The 27,492-nt window shown below is 44.0% G+C and overlaps 1 long non-coding RNA gene across 5 annotated transcripts; it reads right to left on the bottom strand.

Moving 5' to 3' along the window:
• Positions 1-5,413: 5,413 nt before the first annotated feature.
• LOC117797088 lies at positions 5,414-23,474 on the bottom strand. 5 transcript variants are annotated; one of them, XR_004621954.1, is made up of 4 exons: positions 23,398-23,474; positions 20,134-20,299; positions 14,204-15,501; positions 10,154-10,367 (listed from the first exon to the last, which is right to left on the bottom strand). It is a non-coding gene; the product is annotated as an uncharacterized LOC117797088 (long non-coding RNA). The 5 variants fall into 5 exon arrangements; XR_004621951.1 differs by having other exon boundaries at positions 14,204-16,066; XR_004621953.1 differs by having other exon boundaries at positions 14,204-15,279; positions 15,434-20,299.
• Positions 23,475-27,492: the final 4,018 nt, after the last annotated feature.

The following is a 27,492-nucleotide window of genomic DNA, read 5'->3' on the forward strand; positions in this document are numbered from 1 at the left end:
ACCTCCACTCCAGCAACCCTCAGTTTGTTCCCTAGAGTTAAGAGTCTCTTATGGTTTGCTTCCCTCTCTGTTTTTACCTTATTTTATTTTTCTTCCCTTCCCCTGTGTTCATCTGTTTTGTTTCTTAAATTCCACATGTGAGTGAAAGCATATGATATTTGTCTTTCTCTGACTGACTTATTTCACTTAGCATAATACCCTCTGCGTCATTGCAAATGGCAAAAATCTCGTTCTTTTGGATGGCTGAGTAATATGCCATTGTATATACATACTATATCTTCTTCATTTTCTTTATCCCACCTCCCTGTATTTAAAAGTGCTGTCCCCTCTTGTCTGCCGTACCTTTCCAGGTTTAGCTGAAATGCTACCAGATTCATCTTGATGCATAAAGATCTTCTCCTCCTGGACCCCCGGAGCACTTTCTTTACAAAGTGCAGGGCACTGACCACGTGTGGCTTCAAATTCTGCAACACAAATCCCCACACAACCTCTAAAAGCTGATTCCGCTGTGGCTGCTGGTATTTTCGAAGATGAAAGGATCACAACATCTTTCCCCAGGCAGGCACTTCCGGCACCTTGCCACTAATCAGTCAAGATGTAGAGTCTGATTCTCTTTTCTTTGAATCTGGGCAAGGTTGTGGCTTGACTGAAGCCAACAGAATGCAGTGGAAACAAAGCTGCATGTCTTCCAGGTCACAAAGGCCATGCCCTGAGCTTCATCTTGCTGCCAAAGCACTTACACTTTGAGCCCTGAGCTTCCAGGTTAAACGTCCATCTGCCCTGAGGCCACCATGCTGTGTGGAAACGACACCACGTGGAGAGGCCCTGGGTGGATGTCAGTCAACAGTGCTCATCTTCAGATGCTCTCAATCAGACACCAGATACGCAAGTGGAGGAATCGTTAGATGATTTTGTCCCCCGATTTCATGTCACCCCCAGCTGTCTAGGCCCCAGATATTATGGAACAGTCATTCCCTCTGTCTCAATTTCAAAGCCCCAGAATCCATGATATAAGAAGAAAATTGTCTAAAGCCGCTAAGCTTTGGAGGTAACCTCCTCTGTAGCAGCAGTAACGGGGTACCAGGTATGAGCTCTATACGTATTTTCGTTGAACTTACTGTTTGGGAGTGTTCCTGAATCAGTCATTACTAGAGCCATGATGATACCAGGTGGACTAACAAGCAGGAAAATTAGAGGACAGTCAGCGGCTTCTCCAGAGTCAGACACAGTGCCGGATGAGAGGACATGAGGAGGATCGACTCTAAGACACTTATTTTACTTGAAGCAAGAAAAAATATTTGAGGGGGAGTATATCACTTCTCTAGAAGGGAAAAGTGAGCAGAATGTGGGTGCGTACGGTCTGCTGAAAATATGCACAACTCCTTCCCCATGATCCGCCTGGAGGGGAACTGCCCCCTCCTCTAGGGAGGACCACCGCCCAGCTTAGGCAGGCGGGGTCCCTGCGGGAGGCAAGCAGCAAAGGAAGCATCTCAGACAGGTTAGGAATTTCTAGGCAGTTCTGAGAAAGGCCCTTTCTGTTGCTTCTTATATATGTCTTTTTTATGCCGCATTGTGGGTCACACACACACACACACACGCACACGCACACGCACACGTACAGCTGACAGTGCACAGGACTTCCTCGGGTTTGGACGAAGTAATTGTTGCTGGGAAGAAAAAGGAAGTGCACGCTTCCGGTGAGTTCTACCCTCTGTGGCTGACGTGTGAGGAATTGGGCAAACTTCCCAGTCCAAGGAGTCTCTGTGACAGGCTCATAAAGGAGAGGAGAATAATCCCCAGCAAAGTCACTGAAGTGAAAGTGAGCTGTCCTCACAGGGGACCCTGTCCTCATCCGGGGAAGAGCTGAAAAGAAAACCAAGAGTCGGTGGGCTTTGTAATGTTGTCTTGACAGTTAAGTAGTTGTCAACTGATACCGTTAAGACATTTAGGAATCTAAGAAATTATTATTTGGACTACTATTTTTTCTTTGCTTAAGACAACTAAATAATTTTGCACAGACCAGGTTGGGAATCTAAAGTTCTTAGATGTTATTCCCCAATTAAATTAATCAATCAAGCAGTAATTACTGAGCAGGAAACTCCAAAACTATTCGTTTGGATAAAGAAATTCCAAGAGAGAACTTTTCGAAATCTGTAGTAAATGGAAGTTTCCTGCCATATTAGCTGTGGTTTATTATGCATTATAAATCTACTTAACATTCAAGGCTTCAGACTTACATTTTAAATACCAAGCTTCCTTCTTCTTATCCTAAAAAGGGTAAACACAAACTGAGTATTGGTTTAAGGTACGTAGGTGTTTCCTAGTGTAATCACCTACCCAACACCCTCAATTATCTGATCACTAAATAGACAAATCTCCAGCATACCTGTGTTGACATTCTGGGAAAAGTCAATTACAGATCATATGATTGAGGTGCCTGGGTGGCATAGTCAGTTAAGTGTCCAACTCTTAGTTTCAACTCGGGTCCGGATCGGGTCGTGAGATCAAGCCTTGCATCAGGCTCCACGCCCAGTGTGGAGTCTGCTTAAGTCTCTCTCCCTCTCCTTCTTCCCCTCCCCATGCTCTCTCTCTCTCTCAAATAGACAAATCTTAAAAAAAAAAAGAAAAACCCATAAATCATCTTGTATTTGTCATGATGGGGCTGGCTACTATCACACATAAACCATCAAAACTTATGGGCAAAATTGTAGTATTAATCTATATGAAATATAAAATGTTACTTATGAAATTTAGTTCCCATTCCCGTGGTGTCCAATTGACCCAAGGCTCCACTCTGCCCAGCCCAGTGGAGACCTCAGCTGGAAGAGCAAATGCGTGAGAGTCCTCAGCACGTGGACCATAGCACTGCCCACGGCACTGACATCCAGCCCACCGCAAGATACAGAGGCCAAAGAATCATGTTTCTAGAGGCCAAGCCTGGAAGGGTTTACATCCCTTTTGCCCACATTCTAGTGGCCAGAACTCATCCTATGGCCCAAATTAGATGCAAGTGTTGCTGGGCAACGTCACCCCAGGCTGAGTATCCACTTCCCTGCAACACAGAAGGGAGCACAGTTCTTTGGCGAACCACTGACACTGCTGCCTACCATCTCATTTCCACTACGGATGCCATCCATCCCAAGCCTAGTGGGTAGTGCCACAGACGATCAGCTCAAGCCCAGTGCCACCAGACCCATGCTTTGCTGTCTTGGTCAGCACTGTATTCAGTTTGGAGCAGTGCTATGGAGCTGGGAGACAGTCCCTCCTGTGATGACGTGGCACAGATGGGGGAGGTCGTGCTGGCCCAGCTTACACTCACAGGACAGAGGTGCTATGACCTTTCATATTCCCAGTTCCAAGGGGTTCTCCCATGTGTGCGAGGACTTTATTTGCATAATAAAGTGGTCTGTTCTGTGGGCCCATCGCCCTCCTTCTATGCAGATCTAGATTACTCTTAAGGAATGGCCGTGTAAACCACCATTTATTGTGATCCTAGGATACGAGGCACCGTACAAAGTACAGTATACAGCTTTTCATCTATACCAGTAACGACTGTTCTGTAAAGTCACATTATGGATTTTGTTTTAAAATGAGGTGCCTCAGCAAGGTTAAGGAGGTTGTTCAAAGTAGATAAAGCGCGGCTGAGCTGAGATTCAAGTCCGGAGCTGAAAGTCGAAAGTGAGCTCTCCTTCCCTCCCCGCTGTACGATGAGTACCGCCAGCTCCCCACGAACACGCCAGGAGGCGCTCACCGCCAGCTGCCAAAAGCAAATGCTAGCGCACCCAAGGCAAACACCAACCCACTCATCCTTGCCTGGCGAGTCTCACCCGCGGAAGGCCTCTCAGACCGCTCGGGGCCAGCCCGGGGCCTTCCCCCCGACAGAGTAAGCCCCACGCGCACAGGAAGTTTGATGACAATGGATTCATTGCGAAGTGAGTGTTCATTGTACATAACCACTCGCAACAATAGCCTGTGATCGTGGCCACACCCCCTCCTTTTCAACCACGTGAAGGGTGAGCCGCAGACATGCCCGTAGCTGTTCTGGATCATTGTGTTCATGTCATGATCATGACAAGGCCCACGTCTCCTCCCTTCACATATCTGCTTCTGCACCATCAGTCAGGTGTCCCCCCTCCATCTCTAGGGATGTTACAAAAGCAGCGCTGATTCGAAGAGTGAGCCAGGACAGCCGTTTTTGCCAAGCCATGGAGTATTCTAAAAGATCGTTACTAAAGCCAAGAATCCATATCACGTAGCACCTTCTCGGGTGGACCATTTGTGTGTGTTTCTCTGGAGACTTTAAGCAAAGGCAGAGCCTTTCGGTGCTGGAGATCACAAGAGAGGAAAGAAGGCCGCACAGTCCCTGAGTGCCGTAATTAAAATAATGACTTCCTTTATTGGCGGACTTAAGATTGCCAGGCACTGTGCTGAAGGAGCCGCACACGTTGTCTTACTCCGCCTTCACCATGATCCCGCGAAGAATGTAACATTATTTCCATTTTACAGAAAAAAACAAACAAAAACAAAAAAACACCCGAGTCAGAGTAACTAAGTTCATCACATAAGGCAGCAGCAGAACTCGAGCCCAGGTTTCTCGGACTGTCTCTGAAGCCCCTGTTCCTTTCCCGGAACCAGCCCACCTGGGGGTCCCAGAGCTGTCTGCAAAGATCACCAGCCCGAAGGGAGTCCTGGTGTGGAGAGGAAGACTGTGCAGCGCTGTGTGGCAGGGCTTTTGTTGTGCAACGACAAGAAAGGGAACACAGTGTTCTGACATTGCACAAGGAATGTAAACAAGACAAATGGAATCTCAGAAGTGGTGCTAATCCCTTGTTGGAAGTTGTTTCCAGAAAAAAAGTCTCAGCATTTGAGGAGGTGGATTGGCCCCCAAAATGCTGGGAAAAAAGTGCTGACAGCATGGCTGAGTTTTGCAAAGGTGTTTGCTCTTAAAGGAAATTTATTTCTTCCTAAGCAAATGGTTTCCTTGTTTACACCAGATCTCAAATGCTTGCTGAGCTCTTTCAGAATTCCAGGGAAGACTAGAATCAGCTTTCATAGGGAAAATCCCAAAGTTAGCATTTGTTGATGAAAGTAACTTCAGAAGGTGTGATGGAACGATCTTGGTGCTTCACAGTGAACCCCAATGTCACCCACTTAAGATTCGTGCCCCCACAGGGACAGCCGAGGGATGGAGTTATGTGAAGGACCCCTGCCACATGTCTCTTCAAATACAATAAATAAACAGATCAAGGTCATGAACTCCCCAAGAATTGCTTCAATTGCTTCAAATGAAAATGCTCACATGTAAAAATACATATCTATTTCATTGTATTTTATTTGTAGCGGGAGCCTTAGGAACTTACAGTCCAAATGAGTTCATAAGATGTAACCATTCATTGAGCACTTAGGTCCTACACACAGTATCTTATTTAATGTTGACAATAGCCTGTGAGCTTGTGGACAAAAGAGTTCTCATGTCCATGCTACAGTGGAGGAAACTAAAATTTGGAGAGGGTAAATGGTTTTCCCAATATCAAATGACAAAAATAAAACAATAATGAGTTTGATGTCCTTTATTTAAAGGAAAACAACCCATGGATGGAGGGTACAGAGCTTCTGAAGCGGTAAAGCACTCTTCCCAAGGGAATCTGGGCAAGAGCAGATTGTTCAGAGCATAAGAAACAGTAACTCAGACACAGAGTGTGACTGGCTAGGAGGTCGGGGACTTCCTTCTAAGGCAAAACGTTCCTATTTCGAGGCGAAGGTAAGCTAACGCTGAGTTGGAGGGTGACGGGTGTATGCTAGGTTTCTTTGATAGTGACGCATTTCCCTTAAGTGTGACTGACTTAGGTTTCAATCTGTGCAGTGGGCCAGGCCACTGGGGCGGCCTCCATTTTGCGAGTCCCGATAGAATTAGCTTTATCACCAAGAACGTAGAGGTAGTAAGCGGCTGAGTCCAGATTCAGACCCAGGTCTTTGCTTCCAAAGACAGGCTCTCTATCGCTTCTCTGAATAATAGACTTGAAGTTTCCCAGCATGATTGTACAACGACTCATCTGAGAAGCCGAAGGGCCTTGGCATCACTTTGAAGTTCCTATTCCACCAAAGCATTTTAGGAATCCTTGAGAGTAGAGAAGAGAATGGGTTTTTATATGTATTTGGAGATTGCCTATTTGTTTACACACATAGCCCTTTCTTAACCCACATTGTTCATGTGCCAAAGTCCCTTAAAGTCTAGCACCCATCCACCATACAATAGGCGACATAATTTCATGGAGCCAAAAGTCACTTCTCTTGAGCTCCAAGACTTTGCCCATCATTTCACATTTGGAACCTGTGGGGGCTACGTTAGCTCTGTCTGGAGATCGGCACAGTGGCTCTCCTGCAGCTCGGTCTTCTTGGGGTCTGTCGAGAGAGACTACAGTGGCAGCATGTTAGCAATTTCAAGCCTGGTTTCGCTGAAATCTTTGTAAAGAAAGCCCTGGGTGACCCTGTATCCTTAGACTTTTTGAGACCAAACTTTGAAAAATATGTTGATGTCACTTCTTGGTGTGGTTATCTTGTTATAGCCAGGCCACCTCTTGCACGTGGGGCTGTGGTTCTCTAAAGGGTGTAACATTGCAGGGGGCAGTCATCCTGGCAAAGGATACATTCTGGGACAGGAAATAAGGGCCCAGCGCTGGGATGAAGGGATACAACTTCCTCGTCTCTGAAGCCACGGCTCAGTTTGGTTGAGAATGGAAGTGTCCCGGGTATTTCTGACAGTGAGATGAGCTTCCCCTGTCACATGCAAGTAAGCCAAGAAGGACAGGTACTAGTTTATGCTATATTTATAAATTAATTCCTGGGACATCTATATCTGTATCTATACCATTTTCTCTATCATCTATCTATCTATCTATCTATCTATCTATCATCTATCATCTATCTATCTCTACAGCTCTGGGGGTGGGGGAGGAAACACATATATATGTGTGTGTGGTCTTTTGTTCCTTCCTTTATCTTTGAAACTCGAGTAAAACCTTGTTTTTTGTTTTGTTTTGTTTAAGAGAAAGGGGCAGGGACAGGGGCAGAGGGAGGGCAAGAGAGAAAAATCCTAAGCAGGCTCCACGGGGCTCCATGCAGGGCTTGATCTCACGACCCTGAGATCATCACCTGAGCCAAAATCAAGAGTCAGATGCTTAACAGACTGAGCCACCCAGGTGCCCCCGGAGTAAAACCTTGTTAAACGCTATAGTGTTGTCTCGGTCATGCCATGAGGAATTAATGAAAACCCAGGCCCATGCAGTTGTAGAGCACAGAGCAGAGTGGTATCCCCTCCCTCAGGCTGGTAGCAGGAGCAATCTCTGGAAAAGGCCAGGTGTGCCCAGTAGAGACATGATCTTTGGGAGGGTCGATTGCAGTGTGACCAGAAGGTCAAGACAGAAGGTCCTGTGAGACCTACCCTTGAGTTCAGGTCAGACCAAACTTTGGGAAACAACCATGAACGGCCAGCAAACAACTGTGAAGACAGCCAATGTGTTGCAATAATATAGCCAGGGGCCATGTCATTAGGATTGTCACTTGGCTAGGTTGTGCCCTGCTGAGGACAACCAGCCAAGGGGGAGAGTTTGGGCTGAAGCCCAGCCTATCCCCCACCTACCAAGCACACACACTTGCATGGGGGTGTGTCCACCTGGAGGAAGCGGGTGCATGTTTCCAATCTTCAGAGGGGTGTTGTATGCACTAGGGCAGCCCAAATGCCACTGCGGTTTGAGTTATACTTTAAAAAGTACCAGTCTGGAGCCTAGTGAAAGAATAGAGTGGAAGTCGGGGTGAAGAGAACTCAGGCCCAAGTGAAGTGACCGATGAAACAGGTTCAAGGAGAGAATGCTCATGGGGCTGGAGCAGTGGGCTGGAGCAGGTGGTATGTCTCCTATCACAGAACTGGGAGGGGACATATATCTAGTGCCTTCAGCCAGTATCTGGAGTGCAGGGTGCCTTGGGTGGGCATTCATATCTGCGTGCCACAGGATCCAGGAGCCTTGACCCACAGGGAGCATGGGCAGACAGAGAAAGACCTGTGCTGTACTGTGGCAGTCATGATGTCTTCATAACCGTATGCAAGAACTTAGAAATTCCTAGACTTGTGTGAGTGAGAACCAGAGCAATACAAATCTCTGACTACTAGTTGGATCTCATATTCCAACTCCCATCACCATCAGTGGCATAACCTAGGAATCATGGCTTATATCCAGGGGTGTGTTGGAAGGTTTTATTTATATATGTGTCTCCCATCAAGACTGTAAGTTCCTCGGGTCAGGGGCCATGTTCCATCCATGCCTGTATCCCCCAAGAACTCCTGTAGTGCCCGATCTACAGTAGATGCTCGATCTGTGTTTGTTGAAAGGACAAAGGACAGAGAGCTACAGGATGTGATCGCTGCAGAGCTGGACACATCGTGTCCACTGACTGATTTCTGGCTGCACGAGAGTCTGTGCCACCGAGTCTGACGCTGCCTCAGGGCTAGAGTGCTCGGTCAAGGCTAATACGTGGGAGAGCACCTGTACCACTCCTGACAGTCATCCTGGGTCACTTGAGCCCTAAGCACTCTTGACTCACCATCCACCTAGGCTAGCCAGTCCTCTGACTAATGAACTGGGTGTGGACGGTTTGCTGAGCCCAGTAAGACAACCAACGAGAGGAGAGAGCGCACAGAAACCTGAATGTCACAGGCTCCACTGTTTCTTCTAGTGATGGGTGTAATCCAACTTAAAGACAAGAGTGGACTGTGTGCTCTCCACTCCAGCCTCTTGATTTCATGAACAGCGTGTCAAAGGAGAAGACACCGTTGGGACATATGTTTGGTAGGCTTGGCCACAAACTCCTAGTTTCACCTACAAGTTCCAGGAGACCTAGGCATGAGCTTCATATTTCCATTAAATTTCTTCTCACCATTCAGTCAGGAACTGTGAACAAAATTCTCTTATTGACATTTGTTCTTGGTGCCTGGATAAATGGAGAGTTAACATTTAAGTGAACTGATGTAAATGCCTATTAATTTACTTTAGCTGAATTCAACAGGGGTTTCTAAGTAGGAGCTATGCACACAACTCAATACATCGGGGGACTTTTAAAAAAATCTAGGGTGTCAGAGCTTTCCGCTAACTATCCAGGTACAAAAGTAGAGCACAGCAACTTCGGGAAAATGTCGAAACAAGACACGCGGGATGTGATCAAGAGTCCCCATGAGTGGCCCAGTCAGTGGGGAAGTCTGAGAAAGATCACTGTGGGCTGGAAAAGCTCCCTGTGGTCATGAGCCAGATGGGCAAAGCTGGGTGAGTTAAGGGAGAGGAAGGGAAGGGGGAAGGCATTTCAAGCAGGTGGAATGGCATGAGCAAAGGTTCAGAGGTAGCATAACTGATACCTCAAAAATGTTTCTGTTAGGAATAGGGAACAAAGGGAAGTAAGATTGAATGACTTGATTGCAAGTAGATTAAATGCACTGCTGTCGAGTTTGTGCTTGGCCACATACACAGGCCAGCATTTGTCAAAACATTCTCACTGGAATACTAGCCTTATAATCTTGAACATAAGAAAAGAGTTCCACGGTCAAGTAAAAATCACAGTCCCAGCTATCTTTCCATTAGGTGATTCACACTGCACTTGAAAGTAGTCCTGCAATAAAGAAAGAAATCTGTTTAACTTGGTTTAAAGCCCTGTTAAACACGAAAAGATGTACAACATCATTACTAATTAGGGAAGTGACAATCTAAAACATAACAATCTATTAGAATGACTTAAAAAAAAAAACTGGCAATACTAAGTATTAGTGAGGATGCAGAGCAGATGGAACGCTTGTACTACTGCTGGTCAGCGTGCAAAATGGTACCACAACTTTGGGGACCAATTGGGCAGTTTTTAAAAATAAAGTTAAGGGGCGCCTGGGTGGCACAGCGGTTAAGCATCTGCCTTCGGCTCAGGGCGTGATCCTGGCATTGTGGGATCGAGCCCCACGTCAGGCTCCTCCGCTATGAGCCTGCTTCTTCCTTTCCCACTCCCCCTGCTTGTGTTCCCTCTCTCCCTGGCTGTCTCTATCTCTGATGAATAAATAAATAAAATCTTTAAAAAAAAATAAAAATAAATAAAAATAAAGTTAAATACATACTCTCTTAGCTTAGGGCTGCCATAACAAAATACCATACACTGGGTGGCTTAGCCAACAGAAATTTATTTTCTCACAGTTCTGGAGGCTGCAAGTCCAAGATCAAGGTGCCAGGATGGTTGGTTTGTGGTGAAAACTTTCTTCCTGGCTTACAGATGGTCGCCTTCTCTTTGTCCTCACGTTCAGTCTGTCATCTATGCTGACTATACACCCAGCAATCTCACTCCTAGGTATTTAAGCAATGAAATGAAAACTTACATTCATGTGGAACTAGGACACAAATGCTTAAAGCATTTTATTCATCATCACCTAGTAACAACCCAAATGTCCTCTGAAGGGAACCAGAATATGCCACTCCAAAATATGCCACTTTTGTATAAGCTGGAGGCGACTGAGAATGAATGAACAGATGAAGAAAGAAGCCTTCTCAGAGCTGATTAAGAACAGAAACTTCTGAGAAATGAGGACTGCCATAAATCCCCTCTCCTGGGGGAATTTTATGCCCAGAAAGAAGACGGAAAGTTGGCACCAAGATGGACCTACACAAGCAAGCTGTATTAAATAATCCTTATCTTCCATTAGTTTCCCCATATATTTACCTTCCCCCAATTTACCACCCCTAGGAGCTCAAATCCTTCTCCTTTGTCTTGTTACATCTCCACAAATTTATTGCCCTTTTGCTAAAATGGTATATAAGCTTTCAGGTCTGACTGCGTTGTTAGGGTTTTGATTTCTGTGAGGCCCTCCTTATGCACATGAAATAAACCTTTTGTTCCCCTGTTAATTTGTCTTTTCTCAGTTCAATTTGCAGGCCTCCAGCCACTGAACCTAGGAAGGTAGAGGAAAAAGTGCTTTTCTTCCCCTACACATTTAAGGAATGAATGGACGAACAAACTGATACATTCGTACAATGGAATACTGCTCCGCAACAAAAAAGAATCAACTACTGACACATGCAACCATATGGCTGAATGTCAAGTACATTGTATGCAGGGAAAGAAGCCAGACTTGAAAGGCTACATATTGTATAATGCCATTCATATGACATCCTGGAATAGGCAAAACTTATAAGAGTAGAAAGCTGACAAGTGGCTGCCAAAGGTTGACTAGAAAGGGACAAGAGGGAAGTTTGGGAGGTGAAGAAAACATTGTACATCATAACTGAGGGGATGGCTACACAATTGTGCATTTGTCAAAATTCATAGAATTGGATGCATTTAAAAGGTTAATTTTATTGCATGTAAGTTGTGTCACAATCATGTCTTTTAAATGGGGATAAAGGAAAAAATGACAGAGAATGAATGTCAAACAAGTAAAAAAAAAAAAAGCCTATTCACATCCCTTGGAACTATGTTTACGTGGAACATAATTTGTAACTGGGGTTTGAAATCACAGATTAAGCATTCCGACAGTCACACCAGGATCCATCATTCGTTTATTCATCCCACAAATATTTAGTGAGGACCTACCATATGCATTGTTCTAGATGCTGGGGCATTTGAGGGCAAATGAAAATTAAAAATAAGAGGCTTAATCATCCCTGTTGAAAATAAGGGAAGAGACAGCTCCTCCTGTTCTTTCAGAATTTCTTTCTCTGTCCTTTGCCATACTATGGGAGAAAGTGCAGGGAAGGCGATTACGGAATGTGGGGAGTAGAAATTTGTCATTGTTAATATAGTGTTCAAAGAAAACCTCAATGAACAAATGAAATTTAAGCAAAAACTTGTAGGAGATGAGGAAGAAAGTCATAAGGCTACCTAGGGGAAGAATGGTCTGGGCAAAGGGAAGAGGAGGTGCAAAGGCCCTGAGGGAGGTTGTAGACCTTATCTTTAAATGCTCACACTTCACTGCCTTCTCTTCTTTTGAGAATGCCACTTGCTGATCTGCCCATCGGACCCACTTGCCATGCTCACAAAACCAAGATTTGCCCTTTCTCCATCCACCCCAAATAGGCTGGAGGAACCTGTCCTTCGCTTATGTTTATCTGCACTAGACTTTGCTATGGTGATTCTATTCCTTCAGCTTCTTCTCTAAAGAGACCCAGTAATTTCACTTGTCTGAAGGCATCCCCAGCCCTTCATCCCATAAAGCTTCACTCAAGCAACCTGAGATGCTATTTCCCCAATTCTGAGATGCTATTGATAGTAAGATGTTCTATCACTAAATAGAAGCCTTTTGGTGGGAGAAAGGAAGGAAGGAAGGAAGTAAATTAGAGAAGTTAAGAAGAAGGGGGAGGGAAAAAGACAGGGAGAGAGTGGGGGGCTAAATTTACTGCATATTCTCTTGAATTCTTCACCATTGCTTATCTATGCTATTACATGCTGCTATTGTTTTCCTGTAAACCAGCAATGAACAGTGGAATTTGAAATTAGAAACATAATACTATTTACTTTAGCACTCCCCAAAATTAAATACTTAGGTACAAATCTAACAAAATATCTACAAGATCGACATGAGGAAAACTATAAAACTCTGATGAGCGGAATCAGAGAAGAACTAAACAAATAATGAATGGGGAGATGTTTCATGTTCATGGATAGAAAGACTCAATATTTTCAAGATGCCAGTTCTTCCTAACTTGATCTATAAGTTCAAGGCAATCGCACTAAAATCTCAGCAAGTTATTTTGTGGACACCAACAACCTGATTCTAGAGTTTCTATGGAGAGGCAAAAGATCCAGAGTACCCAACACAGTACTGAAGGAGAACAAGATCGGAGGACTGACCCTACCTGATTTCAAGTCTTACTCTAAAGCTATAGTAAAGAAGAGGGTGTGATATTGGTGAAAAAGACAAGCAGACCAATGGAACAGAACAGAAAACCCAGAAACAGATCCCCATCAGTATAGTCAACTGATCTTTGACAAAGGAGCAAAGTGATACAGTGGGGAAAGGACATCGCCTTTTCAACCAATGGTGCTAGAACAATGGATGTCTACAGCAAAAAAAAAAAAAAAAAAAAAGTTTCTAGACACAGACCCTACCACCATTCACAATTACCAAAGCTTCACTCTGGCTTATTTCATAGAGATTAAATATTCTTCCAGATTATTTTGGACCCCCACAGTTATTCATAATCTTGTGGGGACTTGTTGCTTTTCAGCCACACTTAAGAGCTTGGCCTTATTAACACACTTAAGATTGATCATGTAATTTGAAGGCATCGTGGAGACTCCTAGGGATTTATTGGCATTTCCTCTTTGGATAAACTTATAATTTTGTTTTTCTTTTTTTAAGGATAAACGTTAAACAGCTTCTACTGGAAGTCACTAAAAATTTTCTATAGATTTTGAGTTCTGAATAACAGGGTTTGGTTTTTTGGGTTTTGTTTTAAATGCTGCATGAAATGGTCATAACTATTTCCCCTAGCTTTGAAAACTTTTTAACCCACTCTGTGTGGTGGGGCGATTTGTAATGCCTGGCATGCGCTAGGCAATCTCACGCACATATGACATATGTTTGTTTCAAACCAGCAAAGCAGTGTAATCTTTGTGAAGACATTTCCAGATACAAGTCTAAGCTAAGAGTGCCACCAAATAAAGAAACAGAAGTGGCGAAGTGAAGAGGTACTTGTACCACTGGCTCAGTCTGTGTGGCCGTGGGCCATGCCAACCACGCGGGCCCCTCACTCTTCTGCCCAGCAACTGGCAAATATTTTTGACAGAGCGTGCGTTTCAGATCTCGATTTAGTAAGTGTTAACATATAAAAAAAAATTGAGTCTTAGAGGAAATATGACAGCTCTCGAAACTCACACGGCCAGGGGTGACTGGGTGGCTCAGTCAGTTAAGCATCTGCCTTCGGCTCAGGTCATGATCCCAGGGTCCTGGGATGGAGCCCTGCATCAGGCTCCCTGCTCAGTGGGGAGCCGGCTTCTCCCTCCCCCGCTGGTACTCCCCCTGCTTTTGTTCTTGCTCTCTCTTTCTGTCAAATAAATAAATACAATCTTTAAAAAATAAATAAATAAAAATAAATTCACAAGGCCTTGAGGCTTCTCTTTAGCCCACAGAACTGGAGCCCTACCTACGAGCCAAACCAATCCATAACCAAAAAGTTCTGCCTACCTCTACACTTTCTGTAATCCCACTCCCCCTTCGGCTCCAACCTTGGAGATAACAGAATTCACATCACAGTTTGGAGGGAAAACCAATCTAAAAAGGAAGAAGAAGACAATAGTTAACGTTTATTCTAAACTTCCTGCCTGAAATGCCATAAGACTAATTCCTTTCAGATCGGACCTGGTTTCCTGGAAGGCTCGTGGGCCAATATGTATTTTCATGGCTCTGCTAAAACATGGAGGCTCCCTTTTCTGGGGCCTTGAACCTCACTTGATTTAGCTCTTGTGAAACACCAACTCACTGGTGATAACAGGAATTAGGAATTAATCCTGGAAAAGTACCCTGCAGTTTTGTGTGTTCACGTGTATGGTTATTTTTGTTTGGGGTGTATTTTGTTTCTTTTTGAATAAAATCATAAAGCCAAAACTTTGAATCGTGGGTACAAGCTCTCGTACGGCAAAACTCCTCCCTTCCTGTTTTAGCAGTAAGAGCTTTGCCTTGCTGCTTCTGGAAAAATTCCCAGCTTTTAGAAGGCCGAGTAAGCCCCCCAGTCTGGAAATACGTGACAAGAACCTACACGGGAGGGCAAAGCCAAACCAGGCCAAGACGCAGGTATCCTGAAAAAAGAGTCACCTTGTGGGGGCTCAGCGCTTCTCCCTGAAAGCCAGTTGCAGGGCGAGAATGAGTGCCCTGCCTCTGTCCCCTGCAGCCACGCGCCCCTGCTGGTGCACGCGCGGCCGTGTCAACACACAGACAGACAGCACACAGGACCACAGGCCTCTGCTCCTCCCGCCTTAGCAGCACTTGGTTGCTGGACAGGAAAGTGCAACATCGCTCCTGGGCTGGCTAGAAACCCTTTCCTCTCATTTCTGGCCACAAAATCCTCCACATTCGATGCAAGCTTTCAGATCTATCTTATCTATTTGGGTTGATTTCTTCTACGAGAAAAGGACTCCTCTTCCATTACCAACTGTCTCTGCGTGGCACACTTGGAAGTCATGGAATTTTCTGGCAATTGACACGGCCGAGGCTGAACAGCAGTGCCATCCTCCCCGAACCGAAGGCCCTTCCCAGGGGCACCACTGTTGAAAATGAAAAAAATTCATTTAGGAAAACAGGCCTTTGATCTAAATAAAAAGTCCGCACTGTCACAGTGAGATACAGAAACACATCTTTCGTATCTAGTCGTGTTAGCTTGCCATCTTCAAGCACAGTCTTCTCAAAATAACGACTAACTTTTGACGTTGATGCTGATTGTTCCTGAGCAGACTTCGTCCACAGGTTTTCTTGTGGTCAGTCCCTGGCTGGATGGTAAATGTCAACAGAAATTCGGTGTAAATTACATTTCATCGTAACTTCCTTGAGAATCAGAAAGATAGTAATATTTTTTTCATTAAGCACATACTTTGTAAAACACATCTTGCTCCCCAAATTGTTCATTATAAAAGAAAAGAAGGAATTACTAAATATCAAAATAAATAGTTGTGGATTCAGACCATACGATATATGACAAAACCATGCAGCAAGAGCGTTCAGGGTACTTGGTCTACGTGCTGTGGGGGCCACACTCCACTTGGGCATCCTGCCCGTATTACACGCACGACTAGTGCTTAGTTTCTGGTGTTTGCCACTGACCTTGGCGAACGGCAACGTGGATGACGCCCTACACCTCACAGGCCAAGGCGCAGACCACACAGCACAACTGGCCGGCCTACCAAGCGACCTGCCCACCAAGCGGCCTGCCCAAGCGACAACTCTTGGGAGGTCCGGAGACTTGGAGGAGTCATCGACCGTAGACACGGGTGTCTGAAAGCATTTTGTATTTTAAGCATCCCACATGCTGTCCTTCAAAAGGTGGTATTCGTTGTGCTGTGTTGGGAAAGGGTCAGGGATACATGTTAAAGTAAGAACTGTTTTCACTGCCCATGCATCTCATATGATAAAAGTTACCCGGGTTCATTGAACGTGGCTGTAACTATGAGTATGTGATCAAGTTCTCAAAACGATCCATGTTCTTTACACTTGAAAAGAAGATAGAATCTCTATTATGAGGGCACAGTATAAAATATATACACAAGTTCTACCTTATTATTTATTAAGTGGTGCGAAACATTTATATCTTTATTTCCCTTCTGTTAGACCTGTCGTGCTGAGTGCGTTGTGTTAAAATCTTTATTTTCTGTCTTCAGTTCTCATCTCATGTAATTTCTGCTTTATGTTGGTGGTTGCTGTATTATCTGGTGCATAGATATTTGTAATTTCTCTTCATTGTGAATTGTGGTGATCAGCCGTAAGTGTATTTTTTGTCTCCTTTAAAGCTTTTTGGCCTGAATTCACTTTAACTGGTATGAGTCACTACCCTGTCTTCTTATTGTTTTTATTTTTCTGGTATATTTTTGGCCATTTCTTTATTTGGGTTCTTTTGAAACACTGTGTTTGGGGTGTGTCTATTAAATATAATATGGGATCTGCTTTTGCCTTGTGACCTAATTTGAGAATTGGCTCATTTGTCCCTATAGCAAGAAAGGAGAAGAAACCAGCAAAGTCCATTCCATTACCTGACATGACTTACATGTTTAGTCTCAAAGCTATCACATTATGTTATAATTAGGCATGTTGTATTTACTGTATTTCCTTCTTAATTGGGCATATTTTCTTTGCTATTTTTTTCTAATTATTTTTTTCATCATTTTTGCCAAATGTTTGTATGTTTGTTCCAGTGGCTGTCTTTGTATTTGTTCCATTTATGGTGCCCTTAATCTCCTTTTTTTTTTTTTTTCATACTGAGACTTTGCCCTCTGGTATGTCCTTCTTCACTCATTAACCATACAACTGTCAGTTTTACTGTTCTCCCTTCCTGTTTCTCTCCCTTCCCTGTCTTTTTTTGGTTGTTTTATTTTTACTTTTCCAAAACATAAAATATAGAGATACTATTTGTCATTCCATATCCTCATCCTTGTTTTAGTCTTAGCTATGCAATTAAATATATTATAACATAGATAATATAATAATTAATTAATATTAATATAATAGTATAAATAAACTACATCATAAAATACATTTTTACCACCAGTCCTTTTGCTAAAGTTTTCCAGTTATCTCTTGGGTAGATAAAGCTCATCTTCTAGAAGAGCCCTACAGTGCCCGTGTACAGTGTTCCCTGAGTTACTGCATGTTAAAACCATTTCCTGTAACCTTGGTATTTGAAGGACAGCTTGGCTAGATACAAAATCTTTGGCTCATACTCTTTGTTCTTGAGCCTCTTATGAATGCTGCCCTTTATTGACTGACTTTATAAGTTGCTCATGAGAAGTCTGATGTCCCCTTTAATATTCTTACCCTTTTAAGGAATTTGGTCATTTAGTTAGGAGGCCCTGTAGTCAATTGAATAGCGACTCTAAAAAGATACATCTAAGTCCCCAGAACATGTGAATGTTACCTTATTTGGAAAAACGGTCTTTGCAGATGTAATTAAGAATTTTGATATTAGATCATTCTAGATTACCCAAATGGTCCCTAAATTTAATGACAAGTGTTCTTATAAGAGAAAAGGACAGGGACATAAATTTGAGAGGCAATGGAATAAGTGTACAGGGATAAAGAGGAGAAGGCCACATGAAGACAGAAGAGAGATTGGAGTGATGTGACCACAAGCCAAGAAACACCTGGAGTCACCAGAGGCTGAAGAAAGCATAGAGGATTCTCTCTTACAGCCTTCAGAGGGAACGTGGCCATGCTGACATCTGGATTTTGGATTTCTGGACTCCAGTACTGTAGAAAAATAAATTTATCTTGTTTTAAGCCACCAGTTAGAGGTATGTTATTATTAATACAGGCACTGAGGATTGTGTGTGTGTGTGTGCACGTGCGTGTGTGTGTTTCTTTAAAATCTCATGGTTTGCTAGAAACTGTCTCAAAATTTCTCTTTCTAGATAAATTTTCCTAGATATATAGTGAGACTTTTCAAATATTGATTTACATTTTTTCTTATTTCTGGAGAGTTTTCTTGAAGTGTAGTTATGTTTCATTGCTTTGTTTTTCTTCTTCAGGAGCTGCTACTGTATGTATGTTGGACCTTATTTGCCTGTATTCCATTTCAATCACATTGTCTTGAACTCTGGTTACACCTTTCTTAATTTTATTTTCATTCTCTTGATTATTTATCTGCCCTCCTCCAATGTTGAAATCATATAACATCCAAATCTACTTTCTTTTGAGCACTTTGTATTTATTCTTCATTTTCAAAAAGTTTTTGTATTTTTCTTCAATTTATTTCCCTAAGACAATCAACTCTTATTGCAATTTCTTCCTATTTTGTGCCCATTTACAGCCTTACTTTTTAAATGTATGATTTTGGTGTTTTCCAAAACATCTCTAGTTGTTTGAAAATAATTACTTTAGTTTGCAGTGTTGCTGTACAGTTTTCTTCCGCTTTGTGATTGATTTGGGGTGGAGAATTTTTACCAGTTCAACTGTTGTGATTCTTATTTTCTGTGTTCTTCTAATAGCAACTCTTTATGGAGTTAGGTTGATTTTTCTTTATTTTCCTGGGCATTTTGTAACCGAGTTCCTAGTTCAAGAATGTCCTCAGCCCTCAGCTGTCAGTACACTGAAGTGAAATGTCTTCAGTGGACAGTAAGGGGAGCAGAGCCATCATGCCACATTTATATGTCATTTCTGCAAGATCCTAAGTTTTCTCCTTAGTTTCTTTCCATGTCTCTTTACTCTTTTCCCTGGAGATTATAAGTCTCCTCTCTCCTACACTCTGTACCCAGCTTACAGTGACAAGTGATAGGAACTCTCTGGGGATATGGAGTTCATTTCTCTACTTATTGGTAATTTGAAGTTTGAGGTATTCTTTCTCTTCTAATGCTGAAGTCATGAACCATGGCTGGTTTTCTTGTGCTCCTGTTGAATTTAAGGTCTGTATGAAGAGATTCGATTTCAGGTGGCTGCACCTTTCCCCCAAATATGGAAACTCCCTTAGATTAGTGCTTCTTAACTCCTTTGGGCCCATTTTATCTTTGTATCATCACAAAATCTCATACACTATTGAAATGTTTATAAAATTCAAAATAGAAGAAATCATATTACTAAAACCAAATCAAAGCAATGAGAGAAAGCACTACTATTTTCTTTCTAGACACACACTTTCCCCTCATCAGATTCTGGTGTGTGAACATTTCCTTATCCTCTGCTCCAAATCGCTGAACTGAGTAATTTCCAGAGCCATTGTCTTAGTCCATTCAGGCTGCTATACCAAGAATACCATAGACTGGGTGGCTTATAAACAACAGAAATTTATTTCTCACAGTTCTGTAGGGGGAAGTCCAAGCTAAAGATGCCAGATGGCTGTTTTTTGCTCTCTCCTCACATGACGGCAGGGAGGAGGGAGCTCTCTGGAGCCTCTTATAAGGGAATGAATAGTATTTATGAGGGCTCTATCCTCATGGCCTAATCACCTCCAAAGGCCCCACTTCCTAATACCATCCTATTAGAGGAAGAGGTTTCAACATATGAATTTTGGAGAGACACAAACATCCAGTCTGTAGCAGCCATAATATTGGATCAGGATATTTTGCCATAGTTGTTTTGATGCAGGAATGTTTGGATACTTCTAGATTTATGCCTTTTGTAATACTTTGGTTCTTTTTTTTTTTAGCTTTTTACTGTCTGTTCTGTCCATTTTAAGTGGTATGATAGGACTTATACCCGATATATATCAATATCATTGGTATAATGAATAATACAAAAGAATGAAAAACGAACATGACAATTGTTCCTTCTCTCTCCCTTCTACTATTCTTCCCTCTTGGCTAGAATACATGATGTTTACATACTATTATTTGATCATGTCCCCACCCTTGTTTTGGTCTTAGCTACACAATTACATACATTTTCACGATGAGTGCTTTTGTTGAAATTTCCCCACTTACCCTTGCTGGAAGCAGCTCATCCTTCAAGAGAGTTCCCTAGGAGAGCCCGTGTGTGTGGTATTGATTCCCTGGAGGGTCTTCAATGTAAGTGAAGATAGCACTAAGAGAAGCATTGCTTCTGGAAGAGAATCAGACACATAGAGAAGCAGTGGTGTTCCTTGCGGTTCTGGAAGTGAAGAAAAAGACAAGAGGGGAAATCTTGAGAATCTTGAAGCAATGAAAGAAATACGCTTTTACATCATAATGGTCACACTACAATGAAAAAACTGTTTTTATTATTCATTTATAATCTGAACGTCCCAGTGTTTCCCAACTTGTATACAAATAATGCCATAAGACACATAGACTAGCTGCCCTAAACTTGAAAGTCCAACCTATGCAACCTCAGGCTTTCAGAAGCATAACCCCCTGCCACTACTACCACCCATTTTTTGAGGTCTCTCCGGCTCTTGTATCTTAGGTTCTTTGCTTTGTGTACCAATCTACTAAGTACACTTCTTCCATCTCTAGCCTTGGAGCTGCTGCTTCCCTGGGCCGGCTGCTAGCCCCACGGCCTTGCCACTTTTAGCCAAATTCTCATTTCTTGGCTATGGCTGCTACAAGCTCTGCTGATGTGATCCTACTCCAGAATGTCTGTGAGCTTCTCCTGGCCACCTGCCTCTGCCCTTTCCCGGGTAATTCTTGTCACTCTACTTGATCTGCCACTCAGTTTCAGGCCACAGCTCATTAAACCACTAACTCAGGAAATAAGGAAGGGGGATGGGCCCTCAGGTGGTAGCTTTCCCCACCCTCAGTCATTCTCTCCTCAGGGAACAGGTGTCCTTATGGGCTTAAGCAACAGTCTTAACACTACTGAGAACAGCTCATCTGTTCACCTACCATCTTCAGAGTCTATTTGGCTCCAGCTGGTCACATACCAGGATCTAGTCTCTGACACACCCTTCTAGCTCTCTTTCCAGAGCCTTCTCAGCCCCAGTGTTAATCAGTTTAGGCAAACAGAGGCCCTGGAAGGGAGTACTCCTGCACTCACACCTGGTATGTTTGGGCTCTGACAGAGCATCTGCCATCTAAATTCCCTCGTCCCATCTATGAGGTGGGGTAACATTCTAGGGTAGGGTAGGAATATATCAAGAAAGCACAAAAGCTTAATTGTTTATTTGTCTCTTTTATATGTATGTTGAAATACACCTAGTTTCGAAATTGCTGAGTCAAATATCGTGCATCACGTGAATCTTGTGGGAAATACAGTAGGGTATTATACCGCTGACCCAGAATGAAGCAAATCAGAACCACTCGATAATCAAAAGCTTATTTAATTCCACTTTAATTCCCTTTAAAAATTTTGGTTGTGTCTATGTTGTTAAAATTAAAAGTAACTACCAGCAGGTTCTGACCCTTTCAACTTCTACCAAACAGGAATGTTTTCTTAGCTCCTTCTAAGCCACTCAATAATAGAATTAGCTTGTCCCCATAAAGGATGGTCCAGGATCTTAAAAAACAAAAACAAAAAACAAGACCCACTAACTTTAGCTACATAGAAACTAGGGTCACATATTTGAGCTCTGGGGTCCTCAGTGACAAATCCTTAATCTAAGTCTGGGAGATGGGTAATTTAGAATCAGCACTCCAAAATATGGATATTAGCTATTTTATATACAAGTTGTATGGCTGATAAAATTGAATGCCTACAATATGCCCCATATTTTCATAGCATTATCTTATTTAATGCCTACAACATCCTTCCAAGTAAGGTGCTAATACCCCATTTTATACACAAAGAAGCCACTTCTCATAGATATTAAGAGATTGCTCAAAGTCATCAACAAGTGAGAACTGAACCTAGATTTATCTGATTTCAAAAACCTAATCTCCTCCCACTATACAATGTTGCCTTCCCATAGGCACTGGGTGCACAGGGTGAGCTTTCCATTCCCTGGACAGTCTTACCTGGGATTTCCTACTTCCTTTGGTGTTGTTGGCAAAGACTGGCTTCTTCGAGGTGCCTGGATGTCCTGCATAGGCCCCGAGTACCCATTCCCGATTCCTTCTAGTATGTCTTTCTCTAATGCAGAGGTTGGAAATCTAGAACCATGTTTCCTAGTCTTTTTTGTAGCTGGGGCTTCTAACTGTGAATTATGTTCAACTAATTATATTCATTTTCATGAGACTGGAAGTCAGAATGGCAGCAAAATCCACCTTCCAGCTGATTTGGCTGTAACCTTCGGCAAACATGATCATGGAGACACTGGGGCTTTGGGTCACTAATTTAATGGACACCAGGAGATAGTCAGAATGGGGGTGACATGGACTTTCTGATTCTTACATTTCAAGGACAGACGTATGTTTTCAGTCACTACTTCCAGTGACGACCTCCCGTTCACCAATCTTCACAGCCATGGCGGACGAGGAAACAGACCTAAAGTCGGCTCCTCTAGCCTTCCACACAATGCTAGAAACACCTGCTTCTCTCTGTTCAATGCCTTTCTGCTTAAAATAGCTGGAGTGGTTTCTGTTTCCTGCAACGGAACCCTGCTGATACATAGTTTTCCTTCTTTCCCACTAACCGCGGGTCTTTGCAACTGCCAACACTTCAACCGATCCTATAAGCTCTAAAACGAAAGTTTGAATATCCCCCGTTCACTCCCTATCTCTCTTATCCAGTTTTATTGTTCTCCATAGTACTCATTGTCACTCAAAGATAATTTATTGGTTGAATGTCCACCCCTCTTAGAATTTAAGCTCCACCGGAACAAGGACTTGGTTTTGTTCGTGTCTGTACAGTTCTCTAAGGCTTAGAACAGCCCTGGCGAAGACTGGGAACGTAATACACAGTGCTGAATGAATGGATCTATTTTTTTTTTTTAAATTAAGATTTATTCATTTATTTGAGAGAGCGAGAGCAGGGGAAGGGCAGTGGGCAGAGGGAGAGGGAGATAAAGTCTTAAGCAGACTCTGCACTGAGCACTGAGCACTGAGCACAGAGCCCCACGTGGGACTCGATCACGTGACCCTGAGATCACGACCTGAGCTGAAACCAAGAGTCGGATGCTTAACCGACTGTGCCACCCAGGTGCCCCGAATCTATGTTAACAGAACACTACTAAATTAACGTGTTCCTAATCAATTCATCAACAATACGCCCTCCACGATGACTCTCCATGAAGCTTCTACCTAGGCTTAGAAATATCTTGAAAGAACACAATGTGACATCTGTTCTCTGGATCTTAGCATTAAATTTAAGGTGACTAACTCCTCCCAGCTTACCTGAGACTTTCCTAGTTGTAGCACTGAAGTCCCACATCTCAGGAACGCCTTCAGTCCTGGGGAAACCAAGATGATTGGCTACCCTAACTAAATTCACCAGGTGGCATTTAGAATTACGTTACTTCAAATCAGCCTTGCAAATCAAAGTTTGCAAACTCAAATCTATGAAACCAGCCTGTGGTTTCCTTCCCATATCACAGCCATGTTGCAAACGATCCCTGAAGCCATCAGGTGAAATTTGAGCAAAGGCTTTGAGCTATATTTCGCACTTTTACTAAGATTCCTGCTCGCCTATACAATGGAGGTGTCAGGGCTCAGCCTAGGAAATGAAATCTCTTCTGTATTTCCTAGTTACATTAAAACTACGATTCGTCAGCTTCCCAGAGAGAAGGTGCTGCAGCAGATCCCGCAGGGAAGGCACGAGAAGTCCAAGTCCATGATCTCTTCGGGGGTCAGGAGAGGCAGGAGCGTGAACTCCAGAGAATATTCTTTTTATTTTTTTATTTTTGGGGAGGGGTGGGCAGAGGGAGAAGGAGAGAGAGAGAATCCCAAGCAGGCTCCATGCCCAGTATGGAGCGCAACTCGGGTCTCCATCCCATGAACCTCAGATCATGTCCTGAGCCACAACCGAGTGGGATGCTTAATTGACTGAGCCACCCAGGCGCCCCCCGAGAATATTTATCAATGTTATTTCTAAGCCATTTCTATTTCTTAGTCATCCCTAATGCTAAGGAACTCACCCCCTTTAGCTGCTAAGGTTATCCTGAAACTTCAGACAGTGGGTTCAAACAGAACTTGTGGATTGAAAATGTCCACACCTGTGAACGGGTGCATTAGAATGTGGAGAACATGAGCATTCTCCGATCTATGACCCAAGCTCCCGGCAGATGGAAGGAACATCTTGGGTATTCTCTTTCCCTGATGATTCATGTGGACGGGTGTCTGTTTAGATTTTAAAAACATTCTTCTCAACCAAAACTGAAACCGAGAGGTGCAATCACTCTGGAATTTTTTGCACCTGCAAAAACAGTTATGTTACTAAACTCAGCTGCTTTGGCCGCGCGGGCTGCTGCATGCGATGGTGCTGTTTCTCCAGCCGGGCGTGTAAGAGCTTCACCACGGGGCACTCAACCAGTCCCAGCGCGGGACCTTTCACGGAGCCAGCATTCACCGTTCCAACGTGTTTATAAAGCAGATCCAGAGACACGGGCCAAACCTCCAGCGAGCAGCTTGCTTAGAGCAACAGAAGTGCACAGGCAGCTTCTCTCCTTCAGAAACTGGTCAGAGGACTCCAGAAAATGCTTTTCAGACCGTGTGCACTCTGAAATGTCCTACATCTTGATCCTTCCCCAGCATGACTCAAGTTCTTGGACAGACTTAACATCTCTGCTAAAACCAGCTATTAGGCCTGGCCACTTCCTTCCTTCCTGGCACTATTTTCGGCAGCAGAGACGCGGAGCCCCTGCACCTGTTGCTGGTGCAGCCACAGAAGGAAACCTCTACAAACCCTCATTTGTCCCCACGGCACAGCCAGGGATGCCTGGGCTGCGGCAGGATCCAGTGCCTGTGTCCAGAGGGGCTGGTGGGGACTCAGAGGCCAGGCAGCCTCAGGAGGGGAACATTTCACCCAGCACCTTCTCGGCACACCCTGCGGCTGCTCTGTGGGTCTGCGGCTGGCCCCATTCCCCAGGGAGGGGGGCGGCGGGGGGGCATAGCCAAGAATTCCAGCCCTGCTCTTTTGATACTGGAATGGGAGATCCGAGGAGAGGAGGAGAAGGTTCTGGGGGTGATTGCCAACCTCATTCATCATGTTGGGATGCAAATGTGACCTAGACACAGCTTTGAGATGCTTACAGCACCGGCTGTGACGCTTTTGGGGAGGGGTCCACTGCCCTGGGAACAGATGGAGTGCTGGCTCCCGGCCCCCTTGGCTGGTCAGGGTCGGGTCCCACTGGCTCGGATCATCCTAGCTCTGGGTCCGCCACTGGACAGAATTTTAGCAGAAGGTAGTTGAGCGCTGCCAGGTAAAACCGGTTTGTGCTTCCGTGCTCTTTCCAAACCAGAACTAGCACCAAGACATTGGATATCTGGCATTGCGTGCCAGGGACCCATCTTGGCTACCTCATGGCAGACCTCCTCCTAGCAGGCTTTTTGTCTCTCTTCAGTAGAAATTTGGCAGAAGAGCGGGATTCTTCTTTTCACCTTTTATCTGGGTCTGTTTGTCCACAGCTAGAATAACAGGGGCTTTTAAAAACCCAACGAATTCAACGTTCAAAGAATGGCCTCAAGCAAATGGAATGTCTAATGTTCCATCGCTGGGTCTTAGGGCAGGAGGCCATTGGGGCTTAACATCTTTTTCATTCACATGCAAAATATTTTCAAAAGCACAAGTTTTAAAATTCGGAATCCTGAGACCGAATCACTAATGACCTTCCTCATTCCTAAAATGTTTATCTCAATAGTGGGTACCTGATAGTTCGGTATACTTCAGACATGAAGAAAAAGAAAAGGATACCGTTTGGGGGTTTTGAGGTCCAGTGGATTTGTGTGTATTTCTTATCCATGTGTTTTTCTTCTTCTCTATAAATACATTTGAATAGACTAAACACCTCCTTTGGCAGCTGCTTCATCAAAACATTGAAAAAATGCTACGGTGGAGCATGGATTTATTTAGATATTTGCAAATGGTGTTCTGGAAGCCCTTTGCAGTTCGACAATGGGCTGGGTTCTCTCAGCTTTCTGACTGGGAGGAAGTTGCTGTCACTGGACTCACAGTCCCCAGCTCCACCACGCTCCTGTTATCAGGAGAGACCTGAGTGCCGGCTGCAGAGAATGGAGATGATTGTCCCAAAGGTTGTTACACTGAACTCGCTACTCACACACACAGCCCCCCCAAGCCCATCATAAAAGCATATCGGCTCACACAGACCCCGGCCAAATGAAGCACGTGTTCCTAGTACTTCCTCTAACTGACAAGGTCTGAGGCTTGAGTCCCTGAGATGCCCCATCTCGTTCGTCTTTCTTCCTCACGTCAACCCTCGGCTTTGCAGGACTGGTTCGTTTTCCTACACTACCGGCAAGTAACCCTTGGAAACGACACAGCCTCTCTCAGAAATAATTTCAACACGATTCCGTTCTCCGTGGCCTATTGGCCACGGATGATTCTCTTTAGTACTTCAGCGGTGCACTTCCAGATCCCGAGTTTTCCTTCAGCTGGTCAGGTTCTGTAAGTCTGATGACAACCACGGAGGTGGAGGACGTGAGTGGGGATGGCGTCTGGGACCTGCACAGCTGCACAAAGGGGACAGGATGTGAGCTGGCTCCTCTCCTTTCAGAAGAGGGGAGGGCGACAGGGATGAGAAGCCACCCTTAAACCTCTGACTGCCAGCCACGTGACTTAGGGCCACTTTCTGTCATTATTTTTTCATTTATTTTAAAACAGGATGACTAAATAAAAGGACTTAGAAGTCACGACAAACTGGACTCATTTATTTAGGACTCGGGACAAGAGGAGGTTTTCACTGAAGAACATAGTGCTTAGGAGGCCAGGAGCCTCTCCTTCCTCTTCAGGACTTCTTTCGCTCAGCAAGTGAGGCTTTCCCTTGAAATCGAGGTTCAACACACAGTCAACAAAGTGCCCCTCACAGAAGCAGTCAACCATCAAGATGTGGTGTTTCAACCCAACACATCCACCAGTAAAATGCTTCAGTTAATTTTTGTTCCGAGCTGGATAATTTTATGACCACTAATTATGTCTGCAGCCACACATGGAGAAAAGCATAAAAATAGCTCTCTGTCCTTTCATTGAAGGAACCTTTTCAAATATTAACTTAGCAATCTCCTCCAACGACGCCCAGAGGTAGTAGACAGGCACGTAGGTCTTAGTTTTCTGATTTTATAGACATCATGGATGCATGAGAGGTTAGTGCCGTGGCTTTCCCAAGGTCAGGGACACACCTTGAAATGACAAATGGGTGAGGGAGTCTGGAGTTCTGTCATGCAAAAAGACATGCCCTAAGTACTGAAGAGGGCTTCTCTAAGGCCCCAGGTCCTGGAAAGAAGACTGAGGTAGACCAAGAACCCAACATGTATTTC

The sequence above is a fragment of the Ailuropoda melanoleuca genome, chromosome 18 (assembly GCF_002007445.2).
Source record: "Ailuropoda melanoleuca isolate Jingjing chromosome 18, ASM200744v2, whole genome shotgun sequence".
Lineage (NCBI taxonomy): Eukaryota > Metazoa > Chordata > Mammalia > Carnivora > Ursidae > Ailuropoda > Ailuropoda melanoleuca.